The sequence below is a fragment of the Mobula birostris genome, chromosome 1 (assembly GCF_030028105.1).
Source record: "Mobula birostris isolate sMobBir1 chromosome 1, sMobBir1.hap1, whole genome shotgun sequence".
Classification (NCBI taxonomy): domain Eukaryota; kingdom Metazoa; phylum Chordata; class Chondrichthyes; order Myliobatiformes; family Myliobatidae; genus Mobula; species Mobula birostris.
Window position 1 is genome coordinate 61,436,607 of NC_092370.1, and position 14,857 is coordinate 61,451,463.

At 40.3% G+C, this 14,857-nt stretch overlaps 1 pseudogene; it reads right to left on the bottom strand.

Annotated features, from left to right (window-relative positions):
* Positions 1 to 683: 683 nt before the first annotated feature.
* LOC140188307 (ADP-ribosylation factor 2 pseudogene) lies at positions 684 to 1,352 on the bottom strand (annotated as a pseudogene).
* Positions 1,353 to 14,857: the final 13,505 nt, after the last annotated feature.

The following is a 14,857-nucleotide window of genomic DNA, read 5'->3' on the forward strand; positions in this document are numbered from 1 at the left end:
GAGCCAGAAAAGTTGTTTCCACTACTGAGACAAGAGCTAGGGGGCATTGCCTCAAGAGCAAAGGAATAGATTTAGATTTGGGATAAAGATGAGGAGAAATTGCTTTTCGCACTGTGTAGTGAATCTGTGGAGTTCTCTGCCTATGGAAGCAGTAAAGGCAGTTCATTAAATATACTTCTCACAGTTAGGTAGATTTTTTGTATAGGTGAATTAAGAGTTCTGGGGAAAAGGCAGAAAGGTGGAGCTGAGTTCCGGCTAGATCAGCCATGACCTTATTGAATACTGCAGAGGGCTAGATGACAAACTCCTGCACTCCTGCTCCTATTTCTTACATTTTTTATGTAACAAATTGATTTTCTGGTTGGAAAACTGTGTCCAATGGGTGCTACAAGGAATGGTTCTAGGACCTCTGCTGTTTACAATCTGTATTAATGGTTTAGAACATGGACTAAGTGACTTGCAACTATGCATTTGACCACACAAGATACAACTATATAACAATTACAGCACAGAAACAGGCCATCTCGACCCTTCTAGTCCATGCCGAATGCTTACTCTTACCTAGTCCCACTTGTAATTTATTGTGTGAGTATTCGTAGTGTCAGAGTGCGTATGACATCAGGATGTGGAAAAGGGTTTGAAAAAAAACCTGGAAGTCTGGTGAATAAAGTTGGTTGTTCAATCTACAGTGGTGACCGAGTCACATCACTATTACATGGAGTCAGAAATGGGATGGATTGTTTATGCCCTGACAGTTGATCAGTCAGCCACTCGAGTCCATCATGAAGACCATCGCCACTAGTAGCACATGTTGCTTGGATGAACCAAGATCTGTTGCATATCTGGTGTAATGCTAATTTATCTGTGATTTCTGAAGCACTCATTGCATTGGGTAAATCCTGTTTATTTGCAGAGACCAATAGCATAGCATCTCTCAGCTTATCTTCCGCAAGCATTCGAGACAACTCCTCCCTTGCCTCACTGATGCGCTCTCAGTCATTGCTGTCAACCACGAGTATTAGCCCTTGTGTATTCTGGAAATAATGATGCCAAAGGGGTCGAATTTTGTCTTGACCACCCACATCCCATACAATGAAGCTTACTTTTGTATTCAACTGTTTCCACATTAAAACCAATAGTAGGGATTGTTGTCACAATTTCCCCAAGTTTGAGTTTATACAGTATTGTGGTTTTGCCTGCAGCATCCAGTCCCACCATGAGAGTGCACATCTTCTTAAACAGATCTTTGAACATTGTAGCGAAGTTTCCTATGGTGCTTTTGGCCCAGTTAATTAATCAGCCAGCGCATTCCTCGCTTCACGCTCTGCCGATGCCGTCCGGGAATCCGCCCACCAAAGCACTTCCCGACTGTGGCTACTCTGCTGACGCTCTGACATTGCATGCACACACACCACGCCGATATGCTCAAATCGAGAAAGAATTACTCGCCATAGTTTATGGGTGTGAGAAATTCCACCAATATGTATATGGCAAAGAAATCCAGGTTGACAGTGATCACAAACCACTTGAGAGCATCTTCAAAAAGCCACTCCACCAAGCTCCTATGAGGCTGCAAAGGATGCCTCTCAGGCTACAGAGGTACACTCTCACAGTCACCTATAAGCCAAGAAAAGAACTGCACATCACTGATGCTTTGAGCCGTATTTACCTCAAAGAGCAAAAGGAAGAGTTGCTAGGAAGAGAGCTGGATGTCAGTTGGGTTACACCTCAGCTATCCATCTCTGAGGGGAAGTTGAACATGTTCAGGAAAGCGACTGCAGATGATCCTGAAGTGCAAATGCTATAGGACATTACAATGAATGGATGGCCAGCAGAAAGAAAAGATGTTCCAAAGGAAATGCAGAAATACTGGACATTTAAAGAGGAAATCAGCTATGCATCAGGACTAATGTTTAAAACAGCAAAACTCATCGTACCAAACCAAATGAGACAGGAAATGCTCAACAGAATTCATGAGTCACACCTGGGGATAGTGAAATGTAAAGAAAGAGCAAGGGACATTCTCTATTGGCCAGGCATGTCAACTCAGATAGAAGACATTGTGTCTCAGTGTGCTGTCTGTAATGAAAACAAAAACAGCAATCCAAGAGGGCTTCTGCTTCCCCACCCATTACCAGGAAGACCATGGGAGAAGATTGGCACAGATCTCTTTCACTAAAATGGTACAGAATATCTGCTTTGTGTGGACTACTATTCAAAATATCCGGAGATCACCAAGTTAAGTGACACGTCCAGTCGAGGTGTCATTACCGCAATGAAGTCGACATTCGCAAGATATGGTATTCCAGATATTGTCGTTAGTGACAATGGTCCACAATATGCCAATGGTGCGTTCAGAGGGTTCTCAGAAAACTAGGAATTTCAACATGTTACTTCCAGTCTAGGGCACGCTCAGTCTAATGGACAAGCAGAGAGAACTGTACAAACTGTCAAGAACATGCTCAAGAAGGCACATAGCAGCAACAGTGACCCTTACATTGCTCTGCTTGAATACCGCAACACACCGATTGAGGGTGCGGGGTTCTCTCCTGCGCAGCTGTTGATGGGACGTCGTCTGAAGTCCAAACTGCCAACATCCACAACTCTACTGACTCCTGAAGGTAATGCTCAAGTACATGACAAGCAAAAGTACAAGCAAATAAAGCAAAAGAGCTACTATGACAGACATACAAGACAGTTGCCAGATCTGCATACAGGTGAAAATGTCAGAATACAGAGAGGAGACACTTGGCAACCAGCTGTGGTTGTGAACAGACATCAGGAACCAAGATCCTTTATAGTTTGCATGCCGGATGGAAGAGTCTACAGGAGGAACAGGAAGCATCTGCTGAAGACAGGCGAGAGTGAGTTTCCACGTACAGATGCACAGGACATTTCCACAGATACAGACATGGAAACAAACGACACCAAGAATGATGCAGACCGCAAAGACACAGAGGTCACTCGAGAGACTGACACGGATGAAGGTCAAGCACAGTCAGTTGTATCACACGGTCTGGGAGACAAGTCAAACTTCCAGCTAGATACAGAGACTAATGAAAGGTTTATTAGTCTATGTTAGTAAAAGAAAATACACTGCTGTTAGTATTGTCAGATACAATGCAGAATACAGTACAAGGTAAGATTTTTTTAGTTTATGTCATTGTTGTTGCACTGTAAGAAGGGCACACCTAGAGGCATTGTTTTGGTAATTCACTGTGTTAAAAAAAATTTTGAGAAGGGGGATGTAATGTATGGTGTGAGTATTCGTAGCATCAGAGTGCATATGATGTCAGGACGTGGAAAAGGGTTTTAAAAAAAAACTGGAAGTCTGGTGAATAAAGTTGGCTGTTCAATCTACAGCGGTGTCCAAGTCGCATCAATATTACACCACTAACCTGCACTCAGCCCATAACCCTCCAATCCTTTCTTGTCCATATAGCTATCCAATTTTACTTTAAATGACAATATCGAACCTGCCTCTAACACTTCTGCTGGAAGCTCGTTCCACACAGCTACCACTCTGAGTAAAGTTCCCCCTCATGTTACCCCTAAACTTTTGCCCCCCAACTCTCAGCTCATGTCCTCTTGTTTGAATCTCCCCCTCTCTCAATGGAAAAAGCCTATCCACGTCAACTCTATCAATCCCCCTCATAATTTTAAATACCTCTATCAAGCCCCCCCCCCCTCAACCTTCTATGCTCCAAAGAATAAAGACCCAACTTGTTCAACCTTTCTCTGTAACTTAGGTGATGAAACCCAGGTAATGTTCTAGTAAATCTTCTCTGTACTCTATTTTGTTGACATCTTTCCTATAATTTAGTGACCAGAACGGTACACAATACTCTAAATTTGGCCTTACCAGTGCCTTGTACAATTTCATCCCAACTTCTTTACTCAGTGCTCTGATTTATAAAGGCCAGCATACCAAAAGCTTTCTTCACCACCCTATCCACATGAGATTCCACCTTCAGGGAACTATACACCATTATTCCTAGATCCCTCTGTTCTATTGCATTCTTCAATGCCCTACCATTTACCATGTATGTCCTATTTTGATTAGTTCTACCAAAACGTAGCATCTCACATTTATCAGCATTAAACTCCATCTGCCATCTTTCAGCCCACTCTTCCAAGTGATCTAAATCTCCCTGCAAGCTTTGAAAACCTACTTCATTATCCACAACGCCACCTATCTTAGTATCATCTGCATACTTACTAATCCAATTTACCACCCCATCATCCAGATCATTAATGTATATGACAAACATTGGACCCAGTACAGATCCCTGTAAGGGAAGGTAAATTATGAGAGCACCATCAGAAGGTTGCAACAGGAAATAAACAGGTTAAGTGAACTGTGATAGAGAATAATGCAGAAACACTTAAGATAGAAGAACCAGTAAACAGGTTATTCCTTACACATGTGTGAAACTGCACAATGTTGCTGCACAGGAGAACTTGAATGCCTTTGTACTAAAAACATCAGCAAGTTTCTCACCGGTAGAGCGCATGGTTATGAAGACAAATGAGATGATGGCCTTCACTACAAGAAGGATGGAGTTCTGATTAATGGTGCCAAAATGTTGACCAGAATGATTTCAAAGATGAAGAGATTTTCTTATGTGGAAAACTGAAATAGATTGTGTCTATATTCCTTGGAGTATGCCATCCATACAGATCATTTCATTATGCAGAAAGCATTGAAGTGGTTCAAGGGAAATAAATTACAGAATTGAAAATAAGGTGTTAGAGAATATGCAGTAAAGACAGATAATAAGGCGCAAGGCCATAGTGAGGTAGATTGTAAGGTCTTGAATTTATCTTAACATGCCAGGGGATTATTCACAGGTTTATAACAGATGGATAGTAGCTAGGTTGATTTTCCAACTTTAAGATTCTGATTTTTAGAATTAAGTGTTATGAGCACCAGGCAAGAAGACTGATCAGATGACCCATGATATTACTGATGGAGTAGGCTTGAGGGGTCAAGCTCCTGCATGTTGTGTTAACAATGCCATAAAGCATTGTTTTATGGTATAATTCTGTTTTCCATTTTCTCAGAGTCAAACTAAATGAATTTAGTCTTAAATGATAGGCTGCAGAACTTAAATAGCACTCAGATGACATTTTAGTCAGAAGAAAATGCGCAATGATTTGTTAAAATGAGGAATTTGCAATCACATTCACTCCATGGCTTTCGGTTTAGAAACTGCAAAGCTAAGCTTAGGCTAATAGTGTATTTTAAAGCACTTTGCTTCTTTCTAGGTAGTGGAGCATGCAAAACAACATGGGCATATTACAGTTCATTATTTGTGTCTCCACAATGAGATACAGATTTCCTTAAGTGTGAGCCTTGATGTTCTGTGGTCGTTCTAGAAGATTGTTGTTAGTTTAATGGGCGTCTATGAACCTGGATGTCTCAGGGTCTGCCTTTTGATTTTTCCCAGACTGAGTCAGAAGATAGATTTAAGTGGCACAGAGCCTAATTAGGAGGAAAGGTAGGGGCTATTTTCCAATTTGCCATTTCTGCCTTTAACTCCACAGAGGAGTTACGGCATATTGCAGCATTACCTTCTGTGTAGATAAGTCTAAAAGCTCTCATGCAATTTGTCATGCCCTGTTGCCTAGAAACAAGCAAGAGTGGTTTGGAAATCACTGTTAAGATAAAACTTAGCTTTGTATCTCCTAAAGAGAAATCTGTTGATTGCAAGGTCCGTATTTCAGCAACACATGGTGCTTCGTCTAAAGATTGAATGATGTAAACTGCACTTATAAAAATGGGAGGTGAAATGAAAAAAGTGACACTCCCACCTGCCATAACATTTTTGGTAAACTGAAAGTGATACTCTCAAGGTACTGAAGTACCCTTATAACCCACCATCCACAACGTCACCCACCATTAGCACTCAAATGATTATAGTGTTAGCAGTGGCTTCCCACCATAGATGCAGTACCAGCTTAACCATTAGGGTTCCAGCTTTAATATTTTCAATCAATTCAAAAAAATCTTATTTATTGATCTGATTAATGTCTGTGCTTTTATCTGGTGTGAACTGAACAACACTGTGAAACTATCAGTATAAATTGATAAAATGCTCAGGTTCAAAGATAACTATAGTTAACAACTATGAAACCAAATAAAGTTAAATTAAAAGAAAAAATCTTACTTTAGTATACATATACAAAATACTGAAGGAGCTCATCAGGTCAGGCAGCATCTATGGAGGGGAATAAATTGTCAACACTTTGGGCCAGGACCCTTCATTAGGACCTGATCTAAATTGTCAGTGAAATGTCACTCCACTCTAAGAAAGGAGCAAAGCAGCAGATAGGAAATTATAGACCAGTTAGCCTGACCTCAGTGGTTGGGAAGATATTGGAGTCATTTGTTAAGGATGAGGTGATGGAGTACTTGGTGATACAGGACAAGATAGTACAAAGTCAGTATGCTTTCCTTCAGGGAAAATCCTGCCTGACAAACCTGCTGGAATTCTTTGAGGAGATTACAATAGGATAGATAAAGGGCATGCAGTGGATGTTGTATATCTGGACTTTCAGAAGGCCTTTCGCAAGGCCCATGATATTACAGAAAAGTTACTAACAAGGTTGGAGCATTGGCTGATTGGTACGAGGCAGCAAGTGGGAATAAAAGGATCCTTTTCTGGTTGGCTGCCAGTGATTAATGGTGTTCCGCAGGGGTCATTGTTGGGACCATTTGTTTCTATGCCATATATAAATAATTTAGATGATGGCATTCATGGCTTTGTTGCCAAGTTTGCAGATGATACAAAGATTGGTGGAGGGGCAGGTAGTGTTGAAATAGGTAGGATGCAGAAGGACTTAGACAGATTAGGAGAACGGACAAGAAAATAACAAATGAAATACAATGTTGTAAAATGCATGGTCATGCACTTTGGTAGTAGAAATAAATGTGCGGACTATTTTCTAAATGGGGAGAAAATCCAGGAATCTGAGATGCAGAGGGACTTGGGCGTGCTTGTGCAGAACACCCTAAAGGTTAACATGCAGGTTGAGTTAGTGGTGAGGAAAGCAAATGCCATGTTAGCATTAATTTCAAAAGGTCTAGAATACAAGAGGAAAGATGTGATGCTGAGGTTTTATAAGGCACTGATGAGGCCTCACCCTGAGTATTGTGAACAGCTTTGGGCCCCTCATCTTAGAAAAGATGTGCTGGCATTGGAGAGGGTCCAGAGGAGGTTCACAAGGATGATTCTAGGAATGAAAGTGTTATCATACGAGGAACATTTGATGGCTCTTGGTCTGTACTCGCTGAAATTCAGAAGGATGAGGGGGATCTCATTGAAACCTTTTGAATGTTGAAAGGCCTAGACAGTAGACGTGGAAAGGATGTTTCCCATGGTGGGAGTGTCTAGGACAAGAGAACACAGCTTCAGGATAGAGGGGCGCCCTTTCAAAACAGATGGAGAAATTTCTTTATACAAAGAGTGGTGAACCTGTGTAATTTGTTGCTACATGCAGCTGTGGAGAGCAGGTCGTTGGGTGTATTTAAGACAGACTGATAGGTTCTTGATTGGACATGGCATCAAAGGTTATGAGAAGGCCTGGAACTGGGGTTGAAGAGGAGGGAAAAAAAGGATCAGCCATGATTGAATGGTGGAGCTGGCTCAATGGGCCAAATGGCCTAATTCTGCTCCTATGTCTTATTGTCTTATGGTCTAATGATGTTATGGAACAGTAACAGCAGTGGTAACACTCAATTGTTGGTATAAAAATTTACTTGCCTTCATCCATATCCATTTGTACATGTAAAAAAAATTGTCTTTAAAATATTGAAAAAGTGCCCACATTTTTGCCAGAAAGTAAAAAAAATCTCTTACCAAAAGGAGAAATTACAAATGATCCATTAACATATAGTCCTATTAATTGTTTACAAACTAGATACAAAATAGCATCATGCATCTTGTAATTAATCACACATCACTTAGATAACCATAAAATACTTACGAAAGAGCAGAAAGGACACTGCAAGGGCAAGGAAGGATGTAAACAACTGATAATAGATTCTGTAATTCTAAATCAAGCCTGATGGAAGAGCAAAAATATTTTATGTTATATTGACTACCAAAAAGCATTTGATTCTGTCACGTTCATGGTTAATAGAAGATCTACACCCAATACGTGTGAAATTCCTACAATGTCTGATGAAGCATTGGCGTAGGTATAATCACCCTATCTATTAACCAGAAAAGAACTACCCTTAACAAAATAAACTGAGGTATTTTTCAGGGCAACTCCTTAAATCTACTATGGTTTTGCCGAGTTTTAAACTGACCAACTTACTGAGTCAGATGAAAATAAGGTATTAAATCAGAAACAACCAAATTAATTATACCTTTACAAACCTTCTATACATGAACAATTTGACCTTATATGCTCCTTCATTAGTAAATCCAAAGGAATTAATTCCAATAGTAGAATTATTTTTTGAAAATAGTGCAATAGAGCTAGTAGAATACAAAACAGAGCAACAGAATACAGCTGATGGATGAATGCAAAACATATAAAGATTGGGGACATCAACAAGCAAAGAAAATACATTATAGTCTGTTAAAGGGAAAACCTCCAACAGAATTTACTTCAAGGCTTAAGAAAATCTGCCAAAGAGAGCACAACAGTTAAAATAAAACAAAGGCAACAAACATATTCCCTATACCTTTATTAGCATATTCTTTTGTCATAATATCTTGGTCCTAAACCGATCTGGAAAATTTACAAAGAAAAATAAGAAACAAAATGACAAGTTTTATGTACACTCAAACTTATTTAGATTAACACTACCTAGCACAGGAGGAGAGATTACAGACAAAAAAAAAAATCAGACAGATGTCAGATAAAACTTGTAAAGATATATTTTCATTAATGAAAACTGGATTCAGCACTCCATGTACACATGCAATTCTGATAATAAATACACACCACTTAGATGAAAACACAACCCAGAGAAATGAAGTTATCACTATAGATAAAAAGGTTAATCAATGAAAGAGCATCACCCTCCATGGAAAACATCCTCTCAATCTGAGCAGTAGATATCAACAAGGAAGCATTGAATGCCTGGATCAGAGTCGGTGATCTCTTCCCAGAAACTGAGGAGTTCCTAGCAAGTATACATAATAAAAGACCAGCAAATTCAAGATAATAAATACAGAAAATGTCAGTAGAAACCAGAACCAATCCAATGATTTGCAGGAAATTGCAGCAGTTTAACTCAATTAATTACAGACACAATCAAGTGACAAACATCATTTACCAAATCAAAATACAAGCTCATTAAAGACACCATATCCTAATATAAGTATGAGGCTGATCCAGTTTTAGAGTCAGAGTCTTACAAATAATATTGTGACCAATCCATTATTTGAGATAGGACAATCCATAAAAACTGCTCCACTGGCTACAAGTGTCATAGTGGGTAGCATTGGGAACAGACCCAAATGCAAGAGACAGACACTGAAGTACATGGGACAGGAACAGACAAAACTAAATGACAGGACAGGACACAAACTAGAGTAGGGACAGGAACACAGACTAGACTAGGGAAGCAGGACCAGAACAAGGGACTGGGAACAAGGAGCCTGGGCATGGACTCCAAGCCAGAGACTGGAAAAGGACCCAGAACCTGGGTCTTGACTCAGGTTCAGACCCCAAAGACAGGCAAAGAAAGGATAAGGCTCCAGTTCCTCAAGGGGACTCCTACAGGACCCCTGGGCAGGACACAGGACTCCACCCCACAGAGGCAAGGACAGGGAGGGACAGACCCAACCACAGGGTAACAGGAAACAGCATGGCTTACCCAACAGAGGCAAGGGACAGGAAGGGAGCAAAGTCCAGTGTGGCTCCAAGACTCAAGGTGGCCAGTAACCTCAGCAGACTACAGAGCATCAGGTGCTTATGATTAAGTCCAACTGAAACAAGGGACAGCCGGAAGACCCGGAATCCGGAGTCCACGGACCAGACCGTGAACCAGAAAGTGGATTTCGGACCAGACCATGACAACGAGATTGCTTATCTCTGTCTATTGCTTGCTGTTGTAGTTTTGGTTGTTTAGTATACAAATGATTCTAACTTGTGTCCCTGCTACTCCGACAATCCTTTCTACACTCCTCATTGAACCAGGGTTGATCCCTTCAACTTGATGTTAATGGTTTAGTGAAGAATATGGTATTGTATGAGATTATAGATTGTGGAAGGATAAACCAAATGGTGCCTAAATCATGCAGTGTTTCTTCAAGCTATTGTTAGATGCATGTTGCTGCTGGATATTTTAGCTGCTGCAGATGATGATGGTTCTCAATGCACCAGGATTAAGACCAAATTTTGTTCCTATGAGGATTTTGTGACAGCTATTTCCATAATTATAGTCATAATGAACAGGTACATCTGGCATTTGTAGATTGATGTGGATGAGACCAAGCAGCTTTATCCCCCATGTTTGCAGACATGTTTTTCCCTCATGCCAGAAAATTTCATAGGATCCAGGATTGATGATAAGTTTATCCAGGACAATTTCCAGACTAGGAGAGAGGAGGTTAGTTCACAAATAGAGAAAGCTAGTAGACAGTGTGTAAGGGAGGATAGGCAGGGGACAGAGAACAGGAGCACTCAGACCGAAGATGTAGGGGAGAAGGAAGAAAAAGATAATAAAGTTGTTTGCTCCATTAGGGATAAACAGAGAGTAAGAGGTGGAGAGTTTCTTAAATGCATCTATTTTAATGCTAGGAGCATTGTAAGAAAGCTGGATGAGTTTAGAGCATGGATTGATACCTGGAAATATGATATTGTAGCTATTAGTGAAGCATGGTTGCAGGAGGGGTGTGATTGGCAACTAAATATTCCTGGATTACGTTGCTTCAGGTGTGATAGAATCAGAAGGGCAAGAGGGGGAGGTGTTACATTGCTTGTCAGAAAAAATGTTACAGCGATGCTTTGGCAGGATAGATTAGAGGACTCATCTAGGGAGGCTATTTGGGTGGAATTGAGGAATGGGAAAGGTGTAGTAACTCTATAGGGGTCTATTACAGACCACCTAATGGGGAGCGAGAATTGGAGGAGCAAATTTGTAAGGAGATAGCAGATATTTGTAGTAAGCACAATGTTGTGATTGTGGTAGATTTTAATTTTCCACACATTGACTGGGAAGTCCATTCTGTAAAAGGGCTGGATGGTTTGGAGTTTGTAAAATATGTGCAAGCTAGTTTTTTGCAGCAATACATAGAGGTAGCCACTAGAGAAGGGGAAGTGTTAGATCTCCTGTTAGGGAATGAGATAGGCTAGGTGACGGAGGTATGTTTTGGGGAGCACTTCGGGTCCAGTGATCACAATACCATTAGTTTCAATATAATTATGGAGAAGGATAGGACTGGACCTAGGGTTGAGATTTTTAATTGGAGAAAGGCTAACTTTGAGGAGATGCGAAAGGACTTAGAAGGAGTGGATTGAGACAATTTGTTTTATGGGAAGGATGTAATAGAGGAATGGAGGTCATTTAAAGGTGAAATTTTGAGGGTACAGGATCTTTATGTTCCTGTTAGGTTGAAAGGAAAGATTAAAAGTTTGAGAGAGCCATGGTTTTCAAGGGATATTGGAAACTTGGTTCGGAAAAAGAGAGGGATCTACAATAAATATAGGCAGCTTGGAGTAAATGAGGTGCTCGAGGAATATAAAGAATGTAAAAAGGATCTTAAGAAAGAAATCAGAAAAGCTAAAAGAAGATATGAGGCTGCTTTGGCAAGTAAGGTGAAAATAAATCCAAAGGGGTTCTACAGTTACATTAATAGCAAAAGGATAGTGAGGGATAAAATTGGTCCCTTAGAGAATCAGAGTGGACGCCAATGTGTGGAGCCAAAAGAGATGGGGGAGATTTTGAACAATTTCTTTTCTTCGGTATTCACTAACGAGAAGGATATTGAATTGTGTAAGGTAAGGGAAAAAAGAAGGGTAGTTATGGAAAGTATGATGATTGAAGAAGAGGAAGTACTGGCGCTTTTAAGGAATATAAAAGTGGATAAGTCTCCGAGCCCGGAAAGGACATTCCTTAGGACCTTGAGGGAAGTTAGTGTGGAAATAGCAGGGGCTCTGACAGAAATATTTCAAATGTCATTAGAAACGGGGAAGGTGCCAGAGGATTGGTGTATTGCTCATATTGTTCCATTGTACAAAAAGGGTTCTAAGAGTAAACCTAACAATTATTGGCCTGTGAGTTTGATGTCAGTGGTGGGTAAATTGATGGAAAGTATTCTTAGAGATGGTATATATAATTATCTGGATAGACAGGGTCTGATTAGGAACAGTCAACGTGGATTTGTGCGTGGAAGGTCATGTTTGACAAATCTTATTGCATTTTTTGATGAGGTTACAAGGAAAGTTGACAAGGGTAAAGCGCTGGATGTTGTCTATATGGACTTCAGTAAGGCCTTTGACAAGGTTCCACAAGGAAGGTTAGTTAGGAAGGTTCAATCGTTAGGTATTAATATCGAAGTAGTAAAATGGATTCAGCAGTGGCTGGATGGGAGACTCCAGAGAGTAGTGGTGGATAACTGTGTGTCAGATTGGAGGACGGTGTCTAGTGGTGTGCCTCAGGGATCTGTATTGGGTCCAATGTTGTTTGTATTATATATTAATGATCTGGATGATGGGGTGGTAAATTGGATTAGTAAGTATGCAGATGATACTAAGATAGGTGGAATTGTGGATAATGAAGCAGGTTTTCAAAGCTTGCAGAGAGATTTAGACCACTTAGAAGAGTGGGCTGAAAGATGGCACATGGAGTTTAATGCTGATAAATGTGAGGTGCTACATTTTGGTAAGACTAATCAAAATAGGACATACATGGTAAATGGTAGGGCATTGAAGAATGCAGTAGAACAGAGGGATCTAGGAGTAATGGTGCACAGTTCCCTGAAGGTGGAATCTCATGTGGATAGGGTGGTGAAGAAGGCTTTTGGTATGCTGGCCTTTATAAATCAGAGCATTGAGTATAGAAGTTGGGATGTAATGTTGAAATTGTATAAGGCATTGGAAAGGCCAAATTTGGAGTATTGTGTACAGTTCTGGTCACCAAATTATAGGAAAGATGTCAATAAAATTGAAAGAGTACAGAGGAGATTTACTAGAATGTCGCCTGGGTTTCATCTCCTAAGTTACAGAGAAATGTTGAACAAGTTGGGTCTTTATTCTTTGGAGCATAGAAAGTTGAGGGGGGACTTGATAGAGGTATTTAAAATTATGAGGGGGATGGATAGAGTTGACGTGGATAGGCTTTTTCCATTGAGAGTGGGGGAGATTCAAATAAGAGAACATGAGTTGAGAGTTAAAGGGAAAAAGTTTAGGGGTAACATGAGGGGGAACTTCTTTACTCAGAGAGTGGTAGCTGTGTGGAACGAGTTTCCAGCAGAAGTGGTTGAGGCAGGTTCGATGTTGTCCTTTAAAGTTAAATTGGACAAATATATGGACAGGAAAGGAATGGAGGGTTATGGGCTGAGTGCAGGTTGGTGGGACTAGATGAGAGTAAGAGTTCGGCATGGACTAGAAGGGCCGAGGTGGCCTGTTTCCGTACTGTAATTGTTATGTGGTTATGTGGTTATGTCTAGTGTGAACCTTTGCCATTCTGTCCCCATTTGAAGCCCTCAGTGCTTTTCTACACCAAGATGTCAAAAATATGAATTTTGAAATTATAGTGGAAACAATGTTGGAGGAATATGTATAAATGCGGGAGGAGAAGATGGCGGCGCGCCTGCGTGTGCGCAGCCCTCCGGTGAAAAATGATATTGTATCTGTTAAATAGGAGCCGTGGACAATTCTGATTTGATGGTGAATGGGTGTGAAAGCACAGAGGAACATCTGGAGAAATTTCTGAAACGCTCGTTCGCTGCTGTCATTACTGCGCAGTTGGGAATCTTTCGGAGGGTAAGTCTCAAAATCCCTGGCCTTGCCTGCTTTTGGCGACCGACAAGGAGGTCGAATCATGCGGACAGAGATGGCACTCAGTACTTGGTGTCGGAGAGCTGATCAGAGATCGAAGTTTTCGGATGACTCAGAGTCGGATTGTGGTCGGCATGGCAGGGAGAGATTTTCTTCCTTCTCCCGTCTGCGTGAGATGTGGGACATTTGAGAGACTTTGAACTTTACTGTGCTCATGGACTTCTTCATCACGTTATGGTATTGTTGCACTGTTGTAACTATATGTTATAATTATGTGGTTTTGTCAGTTTTTTCAGTCTTGGTCTGTCCTGTGTTTTTGTGATATCACACCAGAGGAAATATTGTATTATTTCTTAATGCATGCATTACGTGTCTTCATAATCTAAATTGTCCATGAATATATATGCTCAATACAAATTACATGAACAAATAAATATCATCAACATTAAATTTTAATATCAGCCTGGTCAAGAAAAGAATAGCTATTTGTCAGCTTATTTTTAGTGCAAAATATATTGGTGCTTTAAGAGAACATTAATCTTTGTTATTTTCATAAATGTCAAGAATTGATTTTAAAATACACAATCTGAACAATGAATAAAAACTTTAAGATATATTGCTGAAAGTTTAAAGATCATACAATGGCTCATGGCTCATTCTTTCACATATACCACTTCTTTATGACAAATTAATAAAATATTGCAGTGACTGAAAGTGGATAAATTTATACCATACCAGAATTTATACCAGAGTCTAAGACACACAAGTAATGATATTGAGTGCAATTGGTTGTTTCTGAGAGATAAAAAGTCTAGCTTCATTCCACCCACCCTGTCTTGGGGCTCAGAACCCTATAGAGCATATGAACTGGGAAAGTACAGTAGAAAGTATT